The following is a 15,183-nucleotide window of genomic DNA, read 5'->3' as shown; positions in this document are numbered from 1 at the left end:
GGTAAAATACTCTCGCCGACAAGTCGGTTAACGGTATTTACCCTTCCGGTTACTACATGTCCCAAATCAATCGAAATTTCGAGACTTGGCGGGATTTATGAAAAAAATGCCAAGGAGTGGAACTAGTCGACAAGGTGCGGGTTTCACCCCTAACTTGACGATTTCGTATCCTAAGTGTGGTTGGTACTCGTCGGGTCAAAATTTAATTTCGACGTGTTGACGAGGGTCCACTAGAACTTGAAATTTGAGATTTACCATTAAGATGTGGATTTCACTCCTAGCTTAATCGCGATATCTCGTGTAAAAAAAAGAATAGGTAGATTGAGAGTCGTTCACCAAATTGTGGGTTTCACGCCTATTTTGGTGAATTCGTCTCATTTGTACAATATGAGTGTTGTCGGATTTAGAATAATCGAGTAAAATGCATGAGGGAAGTGTATGTCGAAGGAGATACACAAACAAGTATAAACACATAAGGAAGCATATCAAGGATGATACTTAAATAATGAAATAAAACAAGTATTAACACATAGAGAAATATGTCAAGAATAACACATAAAGAATCGAACAACGAAACAAGTGTTAACACATAATAAAACAAGCATTAATGCGTAAGAATAACATGTCGAATATTACACATGAGTAACATACATGTTTAAAAGAGCATAAATAAGTAACAAATAAAGTATCATGTAGTAGTCCAAGCAAAGCATACGAATAAGGTTCTAAAACTATAGACTAGGCTAAAGCATTCCTACTTCCTAATTCCCTATAGTTATGGCTCTGATACCAATCTGTCACACCCCAACCAATGGCGGAAACATCGGGATGAGACGAAGTGTGAAGATTGCTAGAGACATCATAACGCTATTTGTGACAATATTTAGAAATTCCAAATTTCATTTCATTTCATAACTTCAAATAGTCAACATTACAAGAAATTCAAATACAACAAGTTTAACATAACAACATGATAACATAACAAAATTTCATACAACATATTAAACCCTAACGTCTATATGTGTATCTAGGCATCAACGCTACTTCTTTTCTTAGCATCGTCCTCATCAACCTGTAACATGTTTAAAATAATTCAATGCAAAAGCAAAGGCGAGTATACAAGTTTGGTACATACATAGCATAAGATAAAAGTGTGAACAATCCCTCATAGCAAGCATGCGATTCAAGATAAACATTAAATATGGCATGTGTCTAACATATCAAACCAAGAAAACGCAACTTGCTCATGACATAACCAAAGTTTCAGTAGAGGCGGGTCGTTAATCCTATAGCGCTACATATGTCAAGGTTTGGCTCGTACGAAGTTAATGATAAGTTCTACACATAAGAATCACCCAAATTTAAAGTATCAAGCCATCACATATACAAGCATGTTATAGGAATGTTCATGTGTTTAGACAAAAGTTCATGTGTAAGTTTCAATAGGTAAACATGTTACACCCCAAAAGTGATAAAAGTAAAAAGGGGAAAAGTACGAGTATACTCACAAAGTTTGCATATGTTTTCCGATTATCCAATTGTTGACGAGTAGAGATTTAGAGTCCGAATGTATAAGGGTTAAGGTTCAAGTATGTTTAGAGTCGAGATTCGGTGTTTAAAACAACATAAAAATAAGATATGAGAATAACATGGAAAATAATCATTTAGTACATATGATGCTTGTTCTTGACACTAGGAAACTCGAAGGAGTTTAGATGTTTTCATGGAACAAGGTTCCATTAGAATCGTGACAAGTTATCATAGTCTAGGATGATGTAATCTAGTACTCCGACATATGAACACTAGTTCATCATCAAAGATTCGATTATTCGAATAATATATTTAGGTTATATAATATATGTCCAATAGTTCAAGCATGAGGTAGAAGATTAAAATCTTCATTTTGGTACCTCTAAATGTCATAGAAGTCATGTAGGAGGTAGGAAGATCAAGTCTTCCATTTAGGCACCTCTATGTGTTCACCACTACACTTGATGTAAAAAAAACAACCAAGGAGGGTCATGAACATACAATAAAGAATAAGAAATATACACACTAACTAAGAGAAATCATCAAATCATGTGAGGATTGTATGTTTGGACAACCCAAGTTGTTCCATAATCACTCATGTATCAAAGACAAAGTTTGACATGACTTGTGGGTTAAAAACCCTAAACAAAACACCAAGTTTATGAGGTTTAATCCTCTGATTTTAAATGTCTCAACCTTGTTTTTAAGCTTAACCAACCATGGGATAAGTTGTAAGCATTAGGACATAGGTATGAGATGTGTTAGACACAAGTTGCATAGGTTTAAACAAGTTTTTGATGAACACAAAAACAAACAGAAAGTTTATGGACTATTTCGGGGCATTTCCAGGTCTGATTTCTCCAAGGAGAAGTCTAGGAATCGAACCCCATGATTATACAAGCAAGTAGGAAAAAGAATCGAGTGAATCGGATAAGAATTGAGTGAGTTATGCTCATTTTCGTGAAGGGGTGTCAATCTACTCGAACCCTTGCTTTCAGCTACGGTTTGGTGGATGTTTTGTGAGTTTTTAGGGTTGCAAAAGTGGTAGGGAGGCTGGTTATAAGTGGTATTTATAGGGGGAAGGATTAGGGTTTCAATGGGTTGGGCTTTGGAAGTGTTTAGAAGGGGTTACACCTTGAAACTAGCCCACAAAACCCAACTATATGGGGCTGAATTTTGCTGAATTGGGCTGCCATATTTCTTTATTTTTTTTTATTTTTTAAAACATTATAATGAGTAATTTTGTTAATTAAGTTGTGTAATAATATGCAACAATGTTTCCCCTAACTTGTAACAAGGTGAAATATGAAATAAAACATGATTTAACTAGGTAAAAAGTGTAATGTACAAGTTTTATTTACGAAGCAAGTTCCGTATTTTACAACGATTACGATGAAAGAATGGTTATAAGAACACAAGATTTCCAAAGTTAGAATTTCACGTAAGGTTTCTAAATGTAGGAAGTTTGAAAACGCAGGGCGTTACATTCCGCCTACCCACTCACATGGTCTAAGTACTAACCCTCCTTACGCTAACCATACCATGTAAAAGTACTTGTAATCATAGTAACATGTATTTCACCCCCGCAGTTTAAAAACTGAAAAAAGTTAAGAGAAAAGGGGGACATGAACTCACAGTGGTGCGTCTCTACCGAGTAAATCTCCTGATCAAACCGCTGTGCGATGACCTACACGTACTAAATCTATTAGACGGACGGCCGTGCCTTAGGGTTGAAGTTTTTTGGAAATAGTTAGACAACTATTTCGTAATTACACTTGGCAATTATTTGGTAGATATTTTCCTTCCCAAGGATGGGGTGATTTTTGTTAAGGTGTTTTCTTCTTTAATAAAAACCAGATGTATTTTATTTATTTTAAAATATATTTTGATCTTTTTACTCATTTTTTATAGTAAAAGTTCATCTCTGGTCTGGACGTAATTACCTTATTTTTGTGTGTAATTACTATCCTTAAATTTAATCAAAAGGAAATGGCACACATATCGAGATCATATTAAGCTCAAGTTAGGTTTCCACTGATCATAAATTGATTGCAAATTGACTTAGACTACTGAGATACTCATGTTATAGATCCAGTAATTAGACACAAAATGAGCAGCTCATGTAGAAATGTCTTCATCATCTGGGATGCTAAACCACTGTCTGAAAAATAGACAGATGGCAAAACCTTAAACAAAATTTCTGAAAATCACTGCTGACAATTTAATCTTGATATTATGTATCTAAAATGTGTATTGTTAAGAATAGCATTTCTGGTACTCAACAGATGATAGACAAGAGATTGTGCTTTTACAAGAACAAATCATTTTCTACATCTGAACAAACAGGTGCTAAAAGAATTTGTCAAAAGTCAAAACACTTCCGCACAAACAGTTGTTAAACATATGATCCTCATTGGTTTTTATCCACGGTTGTTCCTAAAATGTTGTTGTGCCATAACATCTGCTCTCTAAAGTCTGTCCACTGCTAAAGTGTCAACCTCTGCTCTTCAAAAACACTGATGGTTAAAATCTTTGCTCCATCCACTATTACACCCACCATTTCATTTTATTACCGTTGTAACTACTGATACTTGATCCATCAGTAGTTGTCAAAACAACTGTCCTCCATCATTTACCATTCCATCAGATGTTTGACACGTGGTCAGTTTTTAGCCTTCAGATCAAAATAACCGCTGCCACATCAGCAATCACTTTTTCCCTAAATAAAACGATGATTAAATCCAAACAGGGTTTTACTGTCGAATTGAATTCCAAAAGTTCTCTTCTCATAACAGTTTCCCTCTCATAACTCCAAAAACTTCTTTGATCTTCTTCATCCAAAATGACGAAACTAAAATCGAAGTCAAAATCAAAACCAGCATCTTCTTCCACAACAGCAGATGCCACTCAAATGGCTGCTGAAACACCGGAGATTCGCTACAAATCTCCACACAACTATGTGGGTATACTCACAAAACCTACCGATAACCACACCTTCGATTCCATCCTTGACATCCTTTCTGCATCAAAGTACAAAACTTTGATAACAGCAGACGCTCCTATTTACCTTGACACCCAGAGAGAGTTCTGGAAAAATGCCACCCTTGAAAAACAAGGAGATATCATCGCCGCAATCAACTCCTCGATACAGGGTAAGAAGGTAAATATCTCACCAAAATCCATCTCTGAAACCTTTAAACTCGATGATTTAAATGGAAAAACCTCTTTTACAAAAGACGAGTTGGTAAAGGATTTCATGAAAAGGGGCTATGCAGAACAACCAAACAGGGACACCCTACAAAAGGGTTACTTCCCTTCTGCACCCAGATTTTTATTCCACACACTGCTCATGTGTGTTTCAAATAAAACAACGTCCTTCAATGAGATACCAACAAAAATCCAATGCCTGGGGTATGCAATTTTGAACAATGAAAACTATAACTACTCCCAGGAAATATTTGATGATTTGGTAAAGAACGTTGATAATAAGGCATTTCTGCTCTTTCCGAGGTTTCTAAGTTACTATTTTGAACAAAAATTTGTCGAGAAAGAGGCAGAAGTGCCCAAACAAGGTGTCTCATTCAAAATAAACAGTTTAACAATAGAAACTTTTTCAAGAATGATGGCACCAATAAAATTAAAAACAAAAGAGGGTGAGCAAGTCTTAGAAACTGCCACTGACCCTCAAGAAACCACTGCTGAGCCCACTGCTCCAGGTGATCAGAGTAGCACACCCACTGCTCTGAAACCCACACCTGCCACCACCAAAAAGACCAAAAGAAAACCATCCAGAAAACCCACCAAACCCAAAACAAAGACAACTCTAGAAGATGAGATCCCAGAGCAACTGCCAGTGACAACACAAAAGTCACCAGAAACCACTGCTGCTACTTCCTCACAGCAGATGGAAGAAAGATCTCAACCCCAGCCTAAAACTCCTCCTGCATCCTCACAAAAGGATCAGGTTGTAAGCACAGGGACACCAAATTATGAAGCTCTGTATCCACTCGGATCCATCTTCCACAGTCCTGATCCCAAGGACATGTCTCTTTCAACACCCATACCCTCACCAATCACATTACCACAATCAATAATACCCCTGTTGCATGCAGTTGATATGGCACAGACACAAACCAGTTCCTCTCTATCTCCTGTTACTGAGAGTATACCTCCACAAGTGACTGGGTCTGATGCTCATACCTCTGCTATCCCAACAACAGCTGAGGAGGTTACACCCCCTGAGTTACAAGTAACTCTCGGTGGTAGTTCAAGTGGAGCAGCAACTACAACTGATGGATCAACAGATCTTCAGTTGGACAGTTGTTACATTACTAAGACTCCCTTGAAGGCAATTTCTTCCACGGCAACATCGGTAACCACCAGCAAGTTATCTTTAGCTGCTGGTAACATCAAAGGTTCATCGGTTGCTGAAGAAAGAAGTCCCCAGTACCAAGAAAAAAGGGCATCAATGGATGACTTTTGGGCTACAGCTCCTAAGTCACACATTGATACAACCACTGCTGGTGGGGATTCAGATGATCTTGTTAATTCAGGTGATGATTCAAAATACAATAAATTGACGGCCAGAGTTAAAAATCTGGAATCTACAGTTGCAGAAATAAAAGATATGGTGCAGCAGCTGTTAGAAGCTCAAATAGCCCAATCTTCTGCTCCTCTTGCTCAAGCACCTGCTCCACAAGCATTTGCTGCAAATGAGCTTTGGAATGTCTTCCACCCCATGCTTGAACAACAGCAACAAATGGCTGATTAAAAGCATGCTCTTCAAGTAAAAATGCTGACCAACATGGTGGAATCAAGGTTCAAAGACACTCAAGCAGATATCAAAGCTATAAAGGCTAGTATCCAAAAGACTGCTCAGAGTGAAAGAGCTCCATCTACCATTTTCTTCATGGATACACCCCTGACAGATAATGCCAAAAAGGGGGAGAAAACCAAGCTGAAAAAGAAAGGTATAGAAGATGGGATATACTTTGAACCAGAAAAACCCAAAATCACAAAAACTTCAACAGCTGATACAACAGTAGTTACAAAAACTGTTGTCAGTAGCCAAACAGCTGCCATCTCATCAACACACACACCTCCAACATACACAACTACTGTTTCAACACACACCACCACAACTACTGCTCCACCTCCATCATCATCTGTGTCTATAACACAAAAACCACCACTATCATCATCTACAATCACATCCTTCATTCCCTGCTCAAAAGCAGAAGACATTTGCTGATACATCAGCAGTTGTAATGACAGCAGCAGTTGAGACACCAGTTGTTTCAACAGTTGTTAGTCAACCATCCACCACTACTCTATCCTTTCCTATATCTCAACCTAAGCTCTTTAGCAGAAAAAGAAAGCCAATCACTGCCAATGAAGGGATACATGATCCAAATGCTGCACAGTATCCACTGGAACTTGAAGCCATTAAAAACGAGATGAGGCAATTTTATACAGAAGAAGATCCTTCAAAAAGAAAATTCTCTTCACTCATAGGCTACATAGCACCAGAAGATATAAATGAGTATCTCAAGATAAAGGCAAGGCAAGCTAAAGTAAAAGCCAAGGTTGACAGTGAAAAAGAAAGGCTAAGCGAAGAAGGCATTGCTAATAGACTGGAGTTCTACCTTGCAAAGGTTAAGCAGATGGAAGAATTTACACAGGAACTAGAGAACGAAAAGGCTGATCAAAAGAAGAAGCTAAGAATACAACTTCTAGCCTTCATCATGAAAGAAAAGTTCTATTCTGCTGAAGAATCCCAGTTTAAAGAATGGCCTTTAGTAGCCTTGAAGCATGAGGCTGAAAGGATCCAAAAAATCAAAAATGATACTTCAAAGAAGAAAACTGCTCCAAACTGGAGTAAGTACAAAAGACTTATTGCTGATCTCACGCTGAATATAAAGGAAAGAAGAAGGAGTTGGTGGATGCTAAAGTAGACACTGCTGAAGCCATATCAAAATGGTCTAGACAACAAACTGATGAAGCCTATGAGAGGCTGAAGAAAAGGAAGAAGAAAGAACAAATGATGAAGATGGAACAACAAATTGAAAACCTCAAGACAATGCTAAAATCAGCAGACAGTCCTACACTTGGGTCAAAACAAGATGAAGGTAAACAGCTAACTGAAGAAGAGGTCAAGGAAAAAGAAGCAGAGTTCTTCAAAGACACCATCAAGAAAATGGGTCTGAAAGAAGATAGCTCATCAAAGCTTCAAAGTCTTTTTGTGAAGTTATTAAACAGCCCTGCATCCTCAAACACTGCAACAGGCATGATAGACAATGAAAAACAAGAGCTTACTGGACAAGAAACTGCAGAAGACATAGCTGCAGCAAACAAAGTAATAGAAGAAGCTTTCAAAAGAATGTCTGAGAGTTTGCATGTGTTTTCAAGGCCATTATCCCTCAACTCATCAGAAGATAAATCTCTCCCAAGAAACCCATTAGGCTTTAAAATACTAAAGTGGATGTCTGATCAAAAGACCCACGTATTGACCCTGGTCAGAGCCAATGGTGAGGTGAAGCATATATCAAGGAAAAAAGCACTAGGCCTTAGTGTTAAAGATTTGCAGGATCTCCTTGAGCTCTCACTGTGCAGGGATGAAGATGACCAGAGTGCCAAAGAATTTGAAGCTGAATTTAAGGAACAAGCTAGAGCACTCTTGATGAGTAATAAAGGTCCTGAATAAGGAAGGGTTTTGGCATTATCTGTTCCAGGGGGAGATTGTTAGGATTGAACCCTAACAGAGGAACAGATAATGTAAAGCCAAAACCGGATCCCATCTGTGGACACTTAATAAGCAGCAGTTTACTCTAATCTCTCCCCTTGACAGTGGTTATCTAACAGCTGATGGATCTTAAAGTACTGCTCAACTACAACAACTGATAAACCAAACTCTGATGATTATCTAACAACTGCTGAAGACAAACTCTGTTGCTCTATCTACTGCTGTGTCCTAAGTACTGCTGAAGACTCATGCACTGCCCTCTCAAAGACTGATCACCTTTGAAGAAAGCACTAAAGACTCAACATCTGTGCTAAGGCTACAACAGTGGAATGTGAAGCAGTAGTTTCCTTATGTTTTGTACTTTAGTGATTATCAGATGTTACATAACAGTAGTTTGTATAGAACAGTATTTATAGTTTGTTAGGTCGTTAGATGTCACTATCATCGTGACGTCTGCTGAAGCATATCAGTAGTTTGGTTTGCCTATAAGTATGACAGTACTCTGTACTGTTACACTTGATCGTTTTGAGTGAGTTTTTCTCCTCAATTCATCCTTTCATCTTGTGCAACCAACTCTGGTGTATCAGGCTGAGGGGGAGTTTAGATTGTAAGCCTGCACTGTAATCTTTTGCTTTTATGTAAATCTTTTGACTCAATGAAAAGCAATTGTTTATCAATCTACACTTTCCTTTGTTTGTGTTTACAAAGTTTGCTACTCATTTCCGCTGCACTTATTTCATGCAAACAAACACAATCACAGACAGCCCTCAGATCCTAACATAATTATACCGTGGTAACTTAAATATTTATCGTAAAGGCGTTCGTATTAGTTTGGAATCGTTAACATTTGGTAATATTATTTCTACCCTAAAATAATATTTGCATAGTTCACAAAATAATCATAAACATTTATACGAGTGATGTTACGGAAAATATATATACTAAATATATATTTTAGCAAGTTTTATTTTGTGAAAATCCCACCTCCGACACTTAGTAATTTTGTAATAAAGATCGTGGCGAAATTTATATTTTGAAAACAAGTTAAAAATGTATTTATAACACTTGTGGTGAAAATATTTTCCAAGTGTTAGGTTTTTGGAAAAATTTCGCCAGAGTTTCCCCTGTAACTGGAGGTGGCCACGCTTTCAAGCGTATCATTTTCTTTTAAAATCCCAATCAACAATTTTCTCTTTCAACAATAACAATATCCAACCATCAAACTAGTCAATATATATATAAATCACAAAAATACATGAACTTGCGGTTTATCCAAAATATGTAGTAACTTTCCGTTATTCTTAGTGGATCTTGGTATAGATCAATTCGGTTTCTTGAAAATTTTGTTTTTAAAGAAGCTTCGTCTTTACAACTTCTTGTCAACACTTACAAAAATAGTTCCTTTGTCAAACTTTGTGTTACACAAGTGTTTACACACTTGTGTGTTTACGAAAATCATTCTTATTCATGAAAAATCCGGTTGTAAAAATATGTTTTCTTTCGACACTTAGTCCTTTGAAAATACCGTTTGTAGATTCGTAGATCTACTAGTTTTGAACACTATTTCATAAGTAAAATCGTTTTTACACAACTTCATGCTTCGTAAGTGGTAGTGTTCATCATTTAACCCCTTTTTACACTTCACATACTCTATGTCATGATTCATGAACATGACTAATCCGGGTTAGATGATGATCCGAGCTACCACAACATAGATCGGCACTAAATATTTACAACAAAACAAGTTTCACAAGATTTACACAACATCATTGCTTTTAACCAACATGTTCATCATTTATGTAAACTTTTAGTATGTCATCTTGTAAGTTCATGACTTTTAACTGACAAAGTTCGTTTTAACCACTTTAGAATAGATCAAGAGTGTGTTTAAAGTCACTTACTACTAGCTCGAGGCTAGGGAAGAAACTAGTCGAAGAACGCGTGGATAAAAGCAATGAGGTGAGGTCCTTCACGATCCGAACGCACCAAGCTTCCTTGTATGAGATCCTTGACCCTTGTATGTGCTTGGAAATGCAAGATCAAAACTCGAAAATGGATGGATGCTTGTGGGTGTTCTCGGCCGAAAGTTCCAAGGGAGAGGGAGAGAGTGTTGGTGAGTTTGTGTGGTGAAGGTTATGTTGTGTTTAGGTTGTAACTTATAGGCAAATTCTTTCACTACAAACCAATGGATCATATGTCTAATTGATATGGGACAAGAGTGATTATTTTAATCAAAAATAGGACAAGGGTGTCCCTTGGGGACCGAATTCGGTTAGAGGGGAGGTCCATAGTTAGATTTCAACTAATAGTTAGGGTAAAGTTAAGTTAAGTTGGAGGTTAACTCGGTTACTAGCGTGTTATGCATTATAGCGGGTGTTAGGGTATTCGGGGACCCTAACTGGCTCAGAAAAATAAAAACAATGTTATTGGCATTATTTTTATGTTCCGGGTATGGTCCGGTTATTCGGTTGGATAGTGATCCGTTAAAGTGCTTAACAAAGCTTTAAAGTGTCGTTATTACTATTTTTAGTGACTCAACTTATTCCCGACACTTTGGAAAGTGTCTAGTAATATTTTTCTCATGTTTTGGCACTTTATTAGTTTGCTTAATGCTGAATTTTTATTTAAAGTGCTGAATTTTGTACTTAGAGTACGTTTTAGGCACATCCGGTCACTATAACTTATACCTAGTGACGCAGTTCTACAACCCTCGTATCCCTACACTCACTACTAGTGTAATAACTATCTCTGGCTCATACTGGCCTTAGAGGCAGTGTCTGCCTGATGCTGGCTATATCAGCATGTTTGATGGGTTATTCGTTCATTGTGCTACTGTGCTTTTGTGCATCAAGGTTGTCACTAGAGTTCAATATGTAAATAATAGAGTGACAGCAAATAGAGTATGATGCAAGTATGTGCATGTATCAGTATCCAAGTAGCAGTTTATTCACAATTTCAAGCAAGCACAGTAATTAAGCAGTAATTATATATTAATTAAGTTGTACGGATACCTGTTTTAGTGAGGGTCGTCACAGGTTCGATCACCAACGAATGTGGGCCGAGAAGGCTTGTGCGATCGGGTTTTGTTGTGAAATCACATTGCATGCATTAACATATAACATAACATTCAATTAATCAACCAATTTCACATAATCACATCACGTTCACATACGTTATATTAAACATAAAGATAGGTTCGAATTACGAGTTGTCACATTATCCCCAAGTTGAAAGAAATTTCATCACGAAATTTGGTACGTACTCACTGAGGAAGCTAGTTAAGTTGCATGGTTTTCCTGGTTTTCCCGGGGTGTCACATCCTTCCTCTGTTGGTTTGGAATTTCGTCCTGAAATTCCGCAGTAGCTTCAGCCTCAGTAGTGGTTGTACTGTTTGCGAACAATTGGGGATACTTTTGTTTCATTTGGTCTACGCGTTCCCAGGTGAACTCTGGGCCACGACAGGAGTTCCAACGAACTCGAACAAGAGGTATTCTGGTGTGCTTGAGGAACTTAACATCCCGGTCCGTGATTTCAACATGTTGCTCGACGAATCGCAGCTGATCGTAGATAGTGAGCTCCTTCAAAGGAACTATGAGGGTCTCATCTGACAGACACTTCTTCAGATTCGACACGTGGAAAACGGTGTGAACTCCCTCGAGTTCTGCTGGTAGGTTCAGTTTGTAGGCCACTTTGCCTATTCTTTCTATGATTTCGAACGGTCCGACATATCGCGGATTAAGCTTGCGTCGTTTGCCAAAACGAACTACACCTTTCCAAGGTGAGACTTTGAGTAGCACTCGATCCCCAACCTGGAACTCGAGTGGTTTTCTACGCTTATCAGCGTAGCTCTTCTGACGGTCACGAGCCGCCGCCATTCGTTGTCGTATCTAAGCAATTCTTTCCGTTGCGTCTACTACCATTTCTGGACCCGTGATCTGACTATCACCCACCTCTGCCCAACAAAGAGGTGATCGGCATTTACGCCCGTACAATGCCTCCAATGGAGCGGCTTGAATGCTGGTGTGGTAGCTGTTGTTATACGAAAACTCCATTAAAGGGAGATGTTTTTCCCAGTTGTTGCCGAAATCGATAACACATGCCCGAAGCATGTCTTCTAGTGTTTGAATAGTGCGCTCAGACTGCCCATCCGTCTGAGGGTGATAAGTTGTGCTCATATCTAAGCGTGAGCCAAAAGATTTGTGCATTGCTTGCCACAGTTCCGCAGTAAAACGTGTATCACGACAGAGATAATAGAGGTCGGCACCCCGTGCCTTAAGACAACTTCCTTGAGATATACGTCTGCTAGAGTGGAGAACATATCCGTTTCCTTGATAGCCAAGAAGTGAGCAGACTTTGTGAGTCGATCCACGATTACCCAAATAATATCATTCCCACGTTGAGATCTAGGCAGGCTAGTAACAAAATCCATGGAAATTTCCTCCCATTTCCACTGTGGTATCTTTGGTTGCTGGAGTAGGCCTGATGGTTTCTGATATTCCATCTTGACTCTCGCACAAGTCAAACAATTGCCGACGTAAGTTGCTATGTGGGCCTTCATGCTAGGCCACCAATACGTAGTTCTGAGATCGTGGTACATCTTATCTGAACCAGGATGTACTGAGTAGCGAGACTTATGTGCTTCATCCATTACCAGCTCGCGTAAGTTTCCATAATGTGGGACCAAATGCGTCCCGTTACATAGTAGGCGCCGTCTTCCCTTTGTTCTAACCGTTGTCTTGAGCCGCTAGGGCTTCAGCCCTGACGTTTTTTGGTTTCAATGCTTCTACCTGAGCACCTCGTATCTGTGCAGAAAGACAAGACTGGATTGTAAGTTGTAATGCTCGTACACGCCTAGGTGCAGTATCTTTTCGACTGAGGGTGTCGGCCACCACATGGCTTTGCCCGGATGGTACTTAATTGCGCATTCGTAATCTTTTAATAGCTCGACCCATCGACGTTGGCGCATTTTTAATTCCTTCTGTTGGAAGATATGCTCGAGACTCTTGTGATCGGTGTAAATGGTGCACTTGGTACCGTACAGGTAATGTCTCCATATCTTAAGTGCGAAAATAACAGCTCCCAGCTCTAGATCATGTGTAGTGTAGTTCCTTTCATGGACCTTAAGTTGGCGTGATGCATAGGCTATGACCTTGTCACGTTGCATCAACACACATCCAAGACCCTGGATGGATGCGTCGCAATAAACCACAAAATCGTCTGTGCCCTCTAGCAATGAGAGAATAGGTGCGCTGCAGAGCCTATCCTTCAAGTGTTGAAATGCTGATTCCTGTGCATTTCCCCATCGATAAGTAACGCCCTTCTGCGTTAGTGAGGTGAGAGGTTGCGCAATCTTTGAGAAGTCCTTGATGAACCTTCTATAGTAACCTGCCAAACCCAAGAATTGGCGAATTTTCGTTGGTGTGCGAGGTGCAGACCAGTTCTTAATCGAGTCTACCTTGGATGGATCAACATGAATCCCATCCTTGTTTACCACGTGGCCTAGAAAGTGGACTTCACGAAGCCAGAAGTCGCATTTCGAAAACTTGGCGTACAGCTGTTCTGTTCGAAGAAGTTCCAAAATGAGTCGCAGATGCTGCTCGTGCTCCTCCTGACTCTTGGAATAGATCAGGATGTCTTCGATGAAGACAATAACAAATTTGTCTAGATAGGGCTTGCATACTCTGTTCATAAGATCCATGAAAACTGCAGGCGCGTTTGTTAACCCGAATGGCATGACCAGGAACTCGTAGTGGCCATAACGAGTTCTGAATGTTGTTTTGGAGACGTCCTCGTCCCGGACTCTCAGTTGATGGTAACCTGACCTTAGATCAATCTTCGAATAGTAGCTCGACCCTTGAAACTGATCGAACAAGTCATCAATACGTGGAAGAGGATAGTGGTTCTTCACGGTCACCTTGTTGAGTTCGCGATAATCTATGCACATACGGAAGGTACCGTCTTTCTTCTTTACAAACAACACTGGAGCTCCCTAAGGCGAAGAGCTAGGACGAATGAAACCCTTATCCAAGAGTTCTTGCAGCTGTGTAGATAGTTCTTCCAGTTCCGATGGAGCTAAGCGATACGGTGCTCGAGCTATGGGTGCTGCTCTAGGAGCTAGCTCGATTTGAAATTCGACCTGGCGATGAGGCGGTAACCTAGGTAAATCTTCAGGAAACACCTGAGGAAAGTCGCGCACTACAAGAATATCCTCTAATTTCTTCTCTTTCGCTGACGCACCAGTAACAAGCGCTAGAATAGCGGTGTGGCCCTTTCGTAAACACTTCTGGGCCTTAAGAAAGGAGATGATGCCTACCACAGCACCACTCTTGTCGCCTTGAACTTCAAGAGGTTCTTTACCCGAACGGGAAATACGAATCATCTTTTCCTTGCATAGGATCTCTGCTTGCTGTTGGGATAACCAATCCATCCCAATGACGATGTTGAAACTACCCAAAACTATAGGGATGAGATCAATAGAGAAAGTCTGACCAGCTAAAACGATGTTACAACCCTTAACTATATGTGTTGCCTCTAAACTTTTACCATTCGCGAATTCTACCACATGTTTGGTGTTCAAAGGAGTTGGTGTACGTTTTAACATTTGACTAACTTTTAGAGACACATAACTGGTATCGGCACCCGAATCATATAAAACAGTAACATAAAAGTCATTGAGAAGGAACTTACCCATCACTACGTTAGGATCATTCCTTGCTTCACCCTGACCCATCACGAACACTCGACCCCTAGCATCGTTGTTATCATTGTTCACCCATGGTTGTTCCCATTGCTCTGATTATTGTTCTGATTCGGGTTCTGGTTTAGCTGTGGGCAGTGTCTCTTGAAGTGACCTTCAGCACCACAATGAAAACATCCCTTGTTGCCCTGTTGCTGTTGTTGCTGCTGGTGGT

This window comes from Helianthus annuus, chromosome 4 (genome assembly GCF_002127325.2).
Source record: "Helianthus annuus cultivar XRQ/B chromosome 4, HanXRQr2.0-SUNRISE, whole genome shotgun sequence".
In the NCBI taxonomy this organism is placed as follows: domain Eukaryota; kingdom Viridiplantae; phylum Streptophyta; class Magnoliopsida; order Asterales; family Asteraceae; genus Helianthus; species Helianthus annuus.
The sequence above is the reverse complement of the archived record's forward strand: the minus strand, read 5'-3'. Positions refer to the sequence as shown.